At 47.7% G+C, this 13,991-nt stretch overlaps 1 protein-coding gene across 1 annotated transcript in view; it reads left to right on the forward strand.

Moving 5' to 3' along the window:
- PIWIL2 (piwi like RNA-mediated gene silencing 2) overlaps positions 1-13,991 on the forward strand; it is a 727,256-nt gene that overhangs the window by 547,028 nt on the left and 166,237 nt on the right. The window lies entirely within an intron of this gene.

Genomic DNA, 13,991 nt, shown 5'->3' on the forward strand with positions numbered 1-13,991 from the left:
GGATCCTCTGCAGGAATGCCTGGTGTGATACAAACAGACAATGCTACGGCGGTGGCATATGTCAATAATCAAGGAGTGCCCAGGTGGCCTGGGAAGTAGCCGGCATCCTGAGGTGGGCAGAACTATATGTTCCGGCCCTCTCTGCTGTGCACATTCCGGGGGTAGTGGACTATCTCAGTCGGCAGACGTTGGATTAGGGAGAATGGTCTCTTCACCCGGAAGTGTTTCATCTGCTGTGTCTCCGGGGGGACCCCCAATGTGGACATGTTGGCCTACCATCTCAACAGGAAGGTGCAGAGGTTCGTGTCAAGGTCTCGGCATCCTATGGCGGACACCGCAGACCCCCCAGGTTGCCCCTTGGGGTCAGTATTGTCTGATTTATGCTTTTTCTCCAATACATCTTCTGTTTAGACTGCTACGCAGAATCAGGGTAGAAGGGATTCCAGTCATTCTGGTGGCACCAGACTGTCCTTGGTTGTCTTCGTACGCAGGCCTGGTAAGGCTGGTAGCAAACATCCCTTGGAAACTTCCTCTCAAGGAAGATCTTCTGTCTTAGGGACCAATCTTCCATCCTGCTCCACAGTCGCTGGGTTTAACGGCCACTTTTGTGCAGGGAGTTCGTCATCTGGCCCCTCCGGTGCGATCCCTTGTACCTCTGTGGAATATCAATTTGGTACTGTCGGTGCTTCAAAAGCCTCCTTTTGAAAACATTTGTGAACTTCCTTTGCTCACTCTGTCGCAGAAGGTGGCCTTTTGGCTCGCTATTACTTCTGCGCGTAGGGTGTCGGAGTTGGCTGCATTGTCCTGTCGGTCACCTTACCTGGGGATTCATAGGGACAAAGTAGTGTTGCGACCCTGTCAGGCACTCCTTCCTAAGGTTGTCTCGGGGTTTCATTTGAATGAAGATATTGTGTTGCCCTCCTGATGTCCCCAGCCGAAACATCCTAAAGAAATTGCTCTACATTCCTTGGATGTAGTCCGGGCAATTCGGGTGTACCTGGCGGTGACTGAGTCGATTCGGAAATCCAATTCTTTGTTCTTGCGGATGGACCTCGTAAGGGGCAGACTGTATCTGCTGTGACCATTTCCAGATGGATCAGGCAGACGGCGGTGCAGGCCTATTTTATTAAGGTTCAGGTTCCTCATTCTACGAGGGCGCTTAATGCCTCCTGGGCCTTTCGCCATCAGGTGTCAGTGGTTCAGGTGGTCATCTGTACGCACAATCAAAGTTGTATAAGGTGGCTCCTTTGAGCATGTCTGCTTTGGAGAAACTGCTTAGGGACCCCGGTACTACAAAGCTCATTTCTCAATACTACTCTTTTTTGATGACGGATTCCAATCCTAGATTTGCCAAGGCACAGACACGCTGGGTTAACACGGGCATTGACTTTAGTGAGGATGACTGGACTGAATTTTCTACAACTTATCATAAATCGGTTATAGCCTCCAACGACCGTCTGATCCAACTGAAGGTGTTTCATCAGAGCTATTTTACTCCTTGCCGCCTGCATAAATTCGGCATGCGTCCCACCCCCGATTGTTTTCGGGGCTGTGGTCAACCAGCCGACTTTCTTCACTGTTTTTGGTCCTGTCCGGTGGTAGCTAAATTCTGGGCTGAGGTTAATGCTTTCCTATCCTCAGTTCTTGGTCTTCCTAATGTCCTTCATCCGAAGAATTGCCTGTTGGGCGTGTTCGGGGACCTGGTTGCGGGACACGTTAAACGCCTGCTTAGCATCCTGTATTTTTATGCTAAAAAGGCGATTCTTCTGTGCTGGAAGGGACCTACGGTTGCCGCCTGGCTTCAATTGGTTAATAACTGCCTTCCCCTTTACAAACTTACTTTTGAGTTGCGAGATTGTCCACACTTTGATAAAATTTGGCATGGATGGATATCCAGTTCCCTTACTCTACCTCCTCCGAGCTCGGTGGAGACAGTTTCCCTTTCTGCTACCCCGTAAGGGATTATAACTGACGTTCCAGGTATTAAGTGAAATGTATCTTTTATTAGTATTGACTTGTGTTTATTGCCTTGTTAATTTACAGCTTATCCTATATTGTTTGTTCGAGGGGGGGAAGGGGTGTGACCGGGGAGCACCAGTGATCTAGGTACTGCTTGTTAGCGTTGCGTTTTATTTGTCTCCCTTCTTTGCTAAGAAGGTCTTGTGTTGGTTCTTTATATTTGTCTGTTTGAAAACTCAATAAAAATATCTTTAAAAAAAAAAAGTTGTATAAGGTGGATGTAATTGCATCTTTAGATTCGTCCGCAATGTTTTACAGGCTACGGTTGCAGAGGCTCCCACCTCTTGAGAGTGTATTTTTTCTTAGTGGTGAGCTCCATTTGTTCCTGGTTGAGCTCCTGTTTTACCTGGTTGGCTATGTTTAGCCTTTGTTGGGAATTATATGTATTGCTGTGTTTTTCCCACCCCTCATGTTGATACTGCTTTGGGACATCCCAAGGGTCTAAGAAGACATAGAGCTGTGTCCGTCAGCGAACGAAAGAGAAAACTGGATTTTTGTCTTACCGTAAAATCCTTTTCCCTGAGGTTCACTGACGAACACAGCACCTGCCCCTCTGTTGGGATGAGTTATGTATTCTTCTGACACTACTTGTTACAAAGTGATGGTGTACCCCCTGGGAATGCCTCAGGGCATAGCCAAAATTGTTTCCGCCTAGTCCTACTCCTGAAGAGAGAGCCGCATAGGCCCAAGGGTCTAAGAAGACATGGACCTTTGTTCGTCTGTGAACCTCAGAGAAAAGGATTTTATAGTGAGACACAAATCCAGTTTTCTGCACCAAATCCTCAGCCACTTGTTAAGTACCCTAAGCTCTTTCTGCCTCTCTGGTGTGGCTCGAGGTACAGGTATTATTTCTGAGAATACCACCCTACCACCTTGGAGGTCGTTTTCTTCATAATAGCTCCTAAGTCCCTGGATTAATTTTAAGAACTCTCTATCTTCCTCTAACTTTGTCATAACAGCTGGGTCCTCTCCAGCCCCACCCAACAGTCTGTCTATCCGATCCACATTGTGCCTAACCTGAGCACCCAGAAAACAAGATACTGTTCGACGATAACGGTCCTTGTGACAGAATACCCAATCTCTTCTCCTAATAATTAAGTCCTCTACCACCAGTATCTGTCTGTTCTTGCCTAGAGTCCTGCCCCCCATCCTTGCTGGAGCAGACATTGCCCTTCCAGCTAGGAGAGGTAGTCTGCTCCAGCAATGCCAGTCCTGATATCACCAACACCATGCAACCTGGCATATTTTTTATATTGTACCAATTCAGAACTAGCCTCTACCCTCCCAACCCCTTTCTAACTTCTAGCTATCTACCTCTAGTTTCTGCCCCTCCATATCCCCCTCTGTACTGGCCCCAGCCAGCACCTGATGGGTAATGTCCAGCGGCATTCCTATGTTGCTGATGCTCCACAGTGTTGCCAACTGATTATTTAGATCCAGGATCTGGGTTTCCAATGAGACAACCAGCTCACATTATGCACTCTCGAACGGCTCTTCATGGAACGAATACATGGAGCAAGATGTTTACAGGGTCACACCACCACTCCTGTTGAATACTTTACTCACCTATTGGGGATAATCCAAAAGAAAATAACAAAAAGAACAAGAATTATTGTATATAAGCTGATGTTTTTTAAAAAGTGTCTGATCCCCTGCGCTACTATGCGCATACAAAATAATTTTGCAAAAAAGAAATGAAAAAACATGAAAGTAAGAAACGTGACCAGTATCTGTATTGGGGTCTGCCACTATATACCTAATGGTGTTCTTATTTAGTGTAAATGTAAAAAAGTAAAAAGATGGTATAGCGCTCCCTTATAGCTTCTACAGTAAACGACCACAATATAAACACTCTTTATGTGACGCTCTATATTCCACTAAAACAGATTAAAATATAACACACTGCGCACGTGGCATATAGGCCTAAGCACTGCGCCCTAGCCCACCCATTTGTATGACAATAGCGAATGAAAATTCGCTATTGTCACAAAGATCCCCCTTCTGGTCAATCAGGAAGCGGGTCCGAGACCCGCTTCCTGATTGCCCGAAAGGCGAGCTCATGCCATTGACCGAGGAGGAGGCGGGAGGACTCGAGGAGATGCCGGGGGACTGAGGAGAAGCCGCCGCTTACAGGTAAGTGCACCGGTCTCTGCATTGAAAGGGGCACGGCACGCTGGTCTCTCTGCATTAAAAGGGGCACGGCACGCTGGTCTCTGCATTGAAAGGGGGCAGGCTGGTCTCCGCATTGAAAGGGGGCTCGCTGGTCTCTGCATTGAAAGGGGGCACGCTGGTCTCTGCATTGAAAGGGGGCACGCTGGTCTCTGAATTGAAAGGGGGCCCGCTGGTCTCTGCATTGAAAGGGGGCCCGCTGGTCTCTGCATTGAAAGGGGGCCCGCTGGTCTCTGCATTGAAAGGGGGCACGCTGGTCTCTCTGCATTGAAAGATGGCACGCTGGTCTCTCTGCATTGAAAGGGGGCACGCTGGTCTCTCTGCATTGAAAGGGGGCATGCTGGTCTCTCTGCATTGGAAGGGGTCACGCTGGTCTCTCTGCATTGAAAGGGGTCACGCTGGTCTCTCTGCATTGAAAGGGGGCACGCTGGTCTCTGCATTGAAAGGGGGCACGCTGGTCTCTCTGCATTGAAAGATGGCACGCTGGTCTCTCTGCATTGAAAGATGGCACGCTGGTCTCTCTGCATTGAAAGGGGGCATGCTGGTCTCTCTGCATTGAAAGGGGGCAGGCTGGTCTCTCTGCATTGGAAGGGGTCGCGCTGGTCTCTCTGCATTGAAAGGGGGCACGCTGGTCTCTCTGCATTGAAAGGGGGCACGCTGGTCTCTCTGCATTGAAAGGGGGCACGCAGGTCTCTTTGCATTGAAAGGGGGCACGCTGGTCTCTCTGCATTGAAAGGGGGCACGCTGGTCTCTCTGCATTGAAAGGGGGCACGCTGGTCTCTCTGCATTGAAAGGAGGCAGGCTGGTCTCTCTGCATTGAAAGGGGGCACGCTGGTCTCTCTGCATTGAAAGGGGGCACGATGGTCTCTCTGCATTGAAAGGGGGCACGATGGTCTCTCTGCATTGAAAGGGGGCACGATGGTCTCTCTGCATTGAAAGGGGGCACGATGGTCTCTCTGCATTGAAAGGGGGCACGATGGTCTCTCTGCATTGAAAGGGGGCACGATGATCTCTCTGCATTGAAAGGTTCATATTTTTTTTTCAAACTATAGTCCTGCCCTCAACAGTGTCTGAGGGATCGTGAACTGGCCCCCTGTTTAAAAAGTTTGAGGACCCCTGCTCTATGGTATGATTAGATTTTTAGAATGAATAATAGGATAAAGGAATATTTTTATATAGAGGACTGCAGCTGCTATAGGAAAAGTAAAGAATGAAAAGAGTATAGCCACAATAAATGGGGCCAGCTATAGCGCTTGCTGTAGGTGAACTATTGCTGGGTAATTGCTTTTGCCACTATAAATAGTTACAAATGAATTAAGTAGTTGGTAGGCTTTAAATCATATTTGATGCATTAATCTTGGTAAAGTGCTGAGTGCTGGTGTCAAAATATAAGTGATCAGATATATATCCAAAATTATCAACACAATGGATAATGAATAGCAATAACCTTGAGATGCTATTTAGAATAATGTGCCACTGTAATAATAAACAAATCTAAAATAAATAATTTCAGTGCAATATAAATACAATCAATGTACAAAAAAAGGATCAAAGTGATGGAAAGTGCAGTCTTTGGAGTGATTCAATCACAAAGTGCTCAATAAATTAATTCAAAATTGTTCATAAATAGCAGTTCATGAGTGACTTGGGTGCAAATATGCAAATTGATCTTCAGTGCAGAGTGGATATAAAGTGCAGGTCTTCGGTGTTGGATCCTCCCTTTTTTTGAGCACTTTATGATTGAATCACTACAAAGACTGCACTTTCCATCACTTTGTTCCTTTTTTGGTCATTGATTGTATTTATATTGCACTGCAATTATTTTTTTTAGATTTGTTTATTATTACTGTGGCACATTATTCTAAATAGCATCTCAAGGTTTTTGCTATTCATTATCCATTGTGTTGATAATTTTGTATATATATCTCATCACTTATATTTTGACACCAGCACTCAGCACTTTACCAAGGTTAATGCACCATATATGATTTAAAGCCTACCAACCACTTAATTCATTTGTAACCATTTGTACTGGCTAAAGCAATTACCTAGCAATAGTTCACCTACAGCAAGCGCTATAGAATCAGCCAATGCATTAAAACATGACACCAAGCACTGTGATCCCTATATCAGTGATAAACAATGTACACATCCAATTGTATTATATATACTGTTAGAACATAATAGACAAAGTCCAAATTGTGAAGAGACTATTCCGTGAATTCCATGTAAGGTTCACCAAATGCCTCCAGTGCCCGCCACCTTCCAAATCATGCGCTCACCACAATTTTTGACCTTTCCTCAGGTCAACATGCGCCTTCCCCTTTAAGGGGCTTAAAAATCCTCTGGTAGGTAGATAGATCCTTATTTAATATATCCACTGTGTCCTAGAACAATCCTTAGCAGTGGTGCTCATAAAGGATTTAGAAAACGGACATAGTGCTGAATCGTTTAAAAGAACACTTTAATAGAAAGCATACAAAAGTAACAACTTACATTTCTCTATCATCCATTGACAGACACAGCTCTCATACGTCTTATCCATTGGGTTATGCTGCCCCCTGCAGGAGTAGTTCTAGGCAGGAAAAAAGTGATTCTCCACGCCCACGGGGTTGTCCCCATAGGCATAACCTCTGCTCTTTTGTTTCTCCCTAGAGAAGGAGTAGGACCTAGGTTTCCTGCTGGGACTTCGGTCTCAGTTTTTTTTTATTCTTTTCAAAATATTTTGTTTTATCTTACTCATTTGCTAGTTAGTATTCAGGGGGATCCTCGTGGTGATCTACAAGCAATGCCGGCTGGATATAGTCCCGCACTAGGCCTCGCCACAATGGAGCCCCTTTCTGGATTGGGACGAGCCTGCGAGTGGATGTCTCGCTGGAACGCGATGACCTGAAACGCCCTGAGTCGCAGCTTACCCTTCGGTTGGCAGCACCCCCACTCCGGGTAGGAGGTGGTTCTGCGGAGCAGAGCCCACCCGTTTCATGGTATGGTGAGTAAATGTAAGTCCCCCTTGCCCCTCGGTGGCCTTGACGGGATGTGGGCCCTCTACTGGGGATAATAGGACCTGGACTTCCTAAAAGATCCCTCTGGCCTGTCAGGTTACCCGGCCTTGTGCCCTGTCCCCCTTTCCTGCCCTGTGACTGGGGCGTCTGGCATCCTGGGAGAGGGGGGGTGGCAATGGTACCTTTTTTTCCTGCTGGGTCTGGTGGTAGATCCTTGATGCCTTCATATTGGGGGTCCCTGGCCGCATGGCAGGCCGTGAGCGCTACGATCTTTAGTGTGGGCAATGTAAATTATTCCTATTGACTTTTGTGTGGTAGCCATTTTCCCTGTGCTTCCTATTGATTTGCATTGGCAGCTATTTTTGTGTAGCCCTATGGAACTACACAGGCAGCGTGACCTTTCACATACCAGGCTGATGTCATATCCTGTGACACCCTCTTCCTGCTGCACAGTCCGGTGTCCTGCCGAAAACTCCAACGTTATTTCCGGTGAGTGTACACTGGGAATAATTGGAGATTTCAAGCACTAATTAGTGCAGATTCTTACACCGCCCGCTAGTAACTAAAAACATGGCTGCCTCCAAGGCGGCGGCAACTACCGGGCGGAGTAAGAATCTGCACTAATTATACCATGTACTCGGGTGTATAGGCTGCCAGTGTTGTGTGAAAACACCAAGTGCTCGAAATCTCCATTTATTCCCAGTGTACAGTCACCGGAAATAACGTGGTTGGAGATTTCGGCAGGTTGGAGTTTTTGGCAGTACACCGGTTCAGGAGGTTTCCTCTGAAGGTGGTGAAGTACTGGGGCCTTTGTGGGTATATCCCTGCACTCTCTGCTGTCGGTATATATTTAAGGGGGACTATGCAGACCGTGGTGATCGGCGGTGGGAACCGCTATCAGCGTTTTTAAAGTGACAGTACTCCTTTTTTCTGTTGCATTAAATATGGAGTCCCAGGCAGTAAATTCACCCTCAGATCCACTTAGTGCGTTGCCCGGACCGTCCGGATCGCATTCGCTGGCCGCGATTTCAGCAGCTCTGGCGACCAAGGTTGATTTTGTAATTAAAAAGGTTACTAGCCGAAAACGGCCGCTGCTTTCTCCATCATTGGTGGGGTCCTTTGATTCAGAGGCTGATGTGGTCACCACGGACGCCCCCCTACCTGAGGGATCGCTGTCTTCGCAATCGGATGATGAAGAGGACCTGTCTTCAGCTGCAACGCGGGAACGCGTATTGGTGGAAGCCCTGATTGTTTCAGGAAACTTTAAAAATGGCAGATGAGCCCACACTGGCGGGGACACGGGTGTCTTTCTGCTCCCGCAACACCCAAAAATCGAGCAAGGTTTTCCTTGTCCTGAGAATTATCACGACATTGTTAATGACCAATGGTGGCGCATCAAGCATGTGCTAGTAGTGCCTAAGCGCTTAAAACACTCTTATCGCTTTGCTGAGGCGGTTTCCAAACGTTGGTCGGTACCGCACAGGGTGGATCATCCTGTTTCCAGGTTGAACAAATCTACTATAGTGCCTTTGGAACATTCCCTGGTTTTTATGCATCTGGTGGACAGGCGGGTGGAATCCCTTTCCCGCCATCTTCATGTGTTGGCGGGTTCTATTCTAAAACCAGTTTTTGTGTCTGTTTTAGTATCATAGACGGTTACGGAATGGGTGAGGGTTCTGAAAGGGGAGCTTGGATCCTGACATCGTTCCCCCGGAGCTGTTAGAACTTATGGACCAGATGGGCCAGGCCCCGGTTTTCCTGTGTGATGCGTCCTTGGCGGCGGTGCGGCTCCCCTGGTGGCCAGAGTGCCGGCTGTGGGGATTGCTTTAAGACGCATGGTTTGGCTTAAGAGCTGGTTGGCTGACCATGCTGCCAAGAAAGCCCTGAGAGATCTTCCTAATCTGGGAGCGCCATTATTTGTCGACTCCCTGACGGAGTTGATCAAGGGTCTGACTGGTGGGAAGAGTACTCGTCTTCCTCAATACTCCAAAGGAAAAGCACCCGTACTAAGCTGGGGCCTTCCTTTACCGCTTATAGACGGTTTTTTCATGCCTCCGCGGCGCAAGAAAAAGGTAAGTCGTTAAGAGCTTTTGGAGGGACTGAAAAGCACTGGGGTAAGCCCAAGACCAGTCAGCCCGGTTCAAGGGACAAGTCCTCTTCAGCACGAAGGGGCGTCCTCACCCGCTTCTGGGGTTGTGGGACGTCTGTGCTTCTTTCAGGAACCCTGGACTTCCTTCATACAAGACAAATGGGTTCACAAAATTATTTGTTTCGGGTACAAGATAGAATTTCGGTCCCGGCCGGTGGACAGGTGCTTTCAGTCAAATCTTCACCTGTCTCAGGATCGTTTGAAAGATCTCCGAGAGGCTAGGCAGGATCTCATAGAAACATAGAATGTGTCGGCAGATAATAACCATTTGGCCCATCTAGTCTGCCCAATATATCTGAATCCTATGAATAGTCCCTGGCCCTATCTTATATGAAGGATAGCCTTATGCCTATCCCATGCATGCTTAAACTCCTTCACTGTATTTGCAGCTACCACTTCTGCAGGAAGGTTATTCCATGCATCCACTACTCTCTCAGTAAAGTAATACTTCCTCATATTACTTTTAAACCTTTGCCCCTCTAGTTTAAAACGGTGTCCTCTTGTGGTAGTTTTTCTTTTTTTAAATATGCTCTCCTCCTTTACCGAGTTGATTCCCTTTATGTATTTAAAAGTTTCTATCATATCCCCTCTGTCTCTTCTTTCTTCCAAGCTATACATGTTAAGGTCCTTTAACCTTTCCTGGTAAGTTTTTTCCTGCAATCCATGTACTAGTTTAGTAGCTCTTCTCTGAACTCTCTCTAGAGTATCTATATCCTTCTGGAGATATGGCCTCCAGTACTGCGCACAATACTCCAAGTGAGGTCTCACCAGTGTTCTGTACAGCGGCATAAGCACTTCTCTCTTTCTACTGCTTATACCTCTCCCTATACATCCAAGCATTCTGCTGGCATTTCGTGCTGCTCTATTACATTGTCCTCCCACCTTTAAGTCTTCTGAAATAATTACTCCTAAATCCCTTTCCTCAGATACTTAGGTCAGGACTGTGTCAAATATTCTATATTCTGCCCTTGGGTTTTTACGCCCCAGGTGCATTATCTTGCACTTATCCACATTAAATTTCAGTTGCCAGAGTTCTGACCATTCTTCTAGTTTTCCTAAATCCTTTTCCATTTGGCGTTTCCTGGCTCAAGGAGTGATTGTGCCGGTTCCTCCACAGGAACGCTTTCAAGGTTTTTATTCAAACCTAGCAGAGACTTGGGGGTGTGGGGCACGAGTTGGGACTTTACAGGGTACCGTTATAGAACCAATAAATATGGTAAATTGAATATATTAAATATATTTTATTAAGTACACATAATTCCCCACAGAAGAGGGGGGGAAGGAGAACAATACAAAGACAGAAATATAAATCATATACACATATATATCAACATCAAGACATATACACTTGTTTAAAAGTATCAAAACAGAATCACATCCTCGTTAAGTAGGTGGAGTCATCAGAGATTACAGCTGGGCCAGGGTGAGCCGGTACCAATATGTATTTCTCTAATTGATCCACTACCCGACATGTTTCGCGGTGTGTACCGGCGCGCATGCGCAGTTGTACATCGGACTCCATGATGTCATCGCCGGGCGCGACACGTGCTGATGACGCCGGAGTTGACGACCTATTTAGGCACATGCTGGACGCTATTGATGTGCAGATGGTGGAAGCGAGACACGGCAGTCACTTGAGGTAAAGACTACAGGCTTTCTTAATCTTTCTCTACTATATGCTATATACTTATGGGTCATAGCCTTTACATTTCAGTGGACTCTCCCTCTGCTCTTGAGCCTATTGTAATAACGACCAAGGCATTTGGTGTTGTCAAGGGGGTTTTGAGGTCCTATATATAGCGGAGGCTATATATATATACTTGCAAGTGGAATCTTTTTATTGACACACTATTTCTTTACACATCTATAGGGATTGGTGAGCTGTTGGGTCCTCAACTCACATCCATATATGTTCTTTGTGTTTGTTTTACACCTGTGCCTTGCCTGTCCACCCCACCATCTGACCATCACGCAGTTTCTGGCCACTAACATTGGTAGGTTGGTACAATTTTTTCTATCCTCTTGATATCAGCATCCCTACATACGTTTTTACATTGATGGTATTTCTCCCCTGCATATATATATATGTAATTTTTGATGGACATACGTCATTATTAAGGCATGTTTGCCCTTTACACTTTATACCCCTTACATATTCATTTTTTCTCTTACGTCCTCCGACAGTCGCCGCCTCTTCATATTCGTCACAATGGGTATTAGACTTTGCTCCGAAGGAGTAGCTAGGCAACAGAATATGTTAACATCAAAGCTTTTAACACATCCCACCCTCAAGGGGTGGTCCCCTCAGTCAATACCCTCCTACTTCCTGCAACCATATCTCAGTTTCAATGTCTAGCTTGTCAGGAGTAGCTGGTTCTCTCTGTGCTGGGGCTTTGTGCCCCAGCCTCTTTCTTCTTTTTTGATTTTTTGTTTGAGTTTTTTCTCTCTCTTTACCTAGCTGTTCTTTTTGTCAGCATTAGTTAGTTCTTCTGACGAAGAGGATCATGCGGGCTGGGTCTCGGGCTGATCCCCCTGGTCGCAGGTCGTGGGTCAGTGGCTTCCCAGCCTGCCATCGAGCGTTCAGCCAGGTAACGCTCCTGGCACAGTGAACGACCCATCCCTGTTCGGTGCAGGGATGATTGGTGAGGTGGCTACCTCACTGGACGCTGTGCGGTTTCTTAACCCCCATTTTGTGCGTCTTGTATGCGACTCTCCCTGCCTCATGTGCAGCGGCTTGTTCGCCTGTGCGGGTCCCCCACACCATTGAGAGGTAAGTGTATCTATGTGGGGACCTGTCTGTCTGGGGGGGTGTCAGTCTGGGACTGTGTAACCTGCCTCTGTTCACACTGTTTGTCTCCCTATCACTCTGCTGCATGCTGCGGGCTGCAAGGGGGGGGGGGGGAGCTGTGTGACACTGTCTGTGTCAGCCTTGTTCAGTGTGAGAAGCTGTGTGCTGTGGAGCATGTTTTGTGGCATGTTTGGGCACAATACAGCGATCGCTGCGGCGATCTGCCATGTTTTTTTATATGGATGGTGTTATGTGCATTACTGTACTGTAGGAGCGGCGGTTTCGGCGCCAAACGGCGCCATTTTGCCTGCACTCGCTCCGGCCGCATGTTCTACATGCATGGCGGCCATTTTCTTGTAGCCTCCCATAGGCTTTAATAGAGCGCCCTGGTCTCATCACTTCCTCTTCCCCTGGGTACACCGATCGAGGCAGCAGCGGCGAGGGTCTCCTCAGGTTTTATCCTTCTGTTCTTGCTATGTCCATTGCCTGTGTCAGTTTATTGTCCCTGTGGGGGTCTCATTGTGCTTGTGTGTGGTGCGGTGGGCTGCGCTCGCCGCGCTTGTTAAAGGGGCAGTTAACCCTTTATTCTCCGGCATATCATATTGGGGCAATGGATTCTCAGGAGGGCAAATTTCCTGCCACCTTGGTGGAAAGCCAGGGGACCGCTGTTTCCCCCCCAGGGGGGGATTTGGTCACTATTGTGGCCGGCCTTGCTGCTCAGGTGCAGATGCTGGTGGCTGCTCAATCTACTAAAAGACCCAGAGTTTCTATTTCCTCTGATTCTGAGGGTGAAGGTGATGGGGCTGTTATGGCGGGGGTCTCCTTATCGGGGTCCCGCTCCTCCCTGGATCTAGTGGGGTCCGAGGTGGAGGCTGAGGTTGAGGGGGTTGATAATTCTCCCCCTGGCTCGCCTGAAGAGCTTGCAATCATGGATGAATTGATTGCTTCCATAAAACAAACGCTGCGTTTGCAGGATGAAGTGTGTCCCCCCGCTGCCTTGGCGGCTTATGGGACGCAGAGAAAACGCAGGACGCCGCAGGTTTTTCCCTGCAATGATGATTTTCAGCGCGCTGTTAAGGAACAATGGCGCAATTTACGCAAACCTTTTGCTGTGCCAAGTAGGTTCAAGCTGCGTTATCCTTTTTTGCCTTCCACTGATGAACGGTGGTGTGTACCACCCCCGGTGGATCACGCAATTGCGGTTTTGAACAAATCCACTGCGATTCCTGCAGAGGATTCCCCGGTGTTCCGTGATGCCACGGATAGAAGAATGGAGTCTCTTGCCCGTCATACTTATTCTGTTACGGGTTCTATGCTTAAAGCTCTGTTTGCCTCTCTCATGGCGGCCCAGGCTGTCGCAAGTTGGACGCAGATGCTTAGGCGCGTCCTAGTGGCCGATTCGGCCTCGCCGGCGACCCTGGATATGGTGGATCAAATCCACCAGGGTGTCATGTATCTGTGTGATGCGGACTTGGACTTAGTCCCGTTGGCTGCACGTGTACACAGCGTGGCGGTGTTGTCTCGCCGCCTGGTTTGGTTGAAGTGTTGGTCGGTGGACCAATCTTCACGTAAGACCTTAGCCAATCTGCCTTATGATGGGTCTCGCCTTTTTTGGGAGTCCTTGGATGTGTTGATTAAGGGGATCACCGGAGGTAAGAGCACTCTCTTGCCCCATTTCCCCAAGGCTAAGGGGGCTTCTGGGAAGAAGCATGCTAATTTTCTGCCCCCTCAGGGGTCCTTTCGTGCCTTTCGGTCGCACTACAAGGGCAAACCGTTCAAGGGACAAGGCTCTCAAAAGAAGCCCTGGTCTGGTAAACAGAAGTCCGGTCAGTCCGGACCCGCTGCCCATAACAGTGCGGCCTGA

This window comes from Pelophylax lessonae, assembly GCF_965119305.1.
Source record: "Pelophylax lessonae genome assembly, chromosome: 4".
NCBI classification, from domain to species: domain Eukaryota; kingdom Metazoa; phylum Chordata; class Amphibia; order Anura; family Ranidae; genus Pelophylax; species Pelophylax lessonae.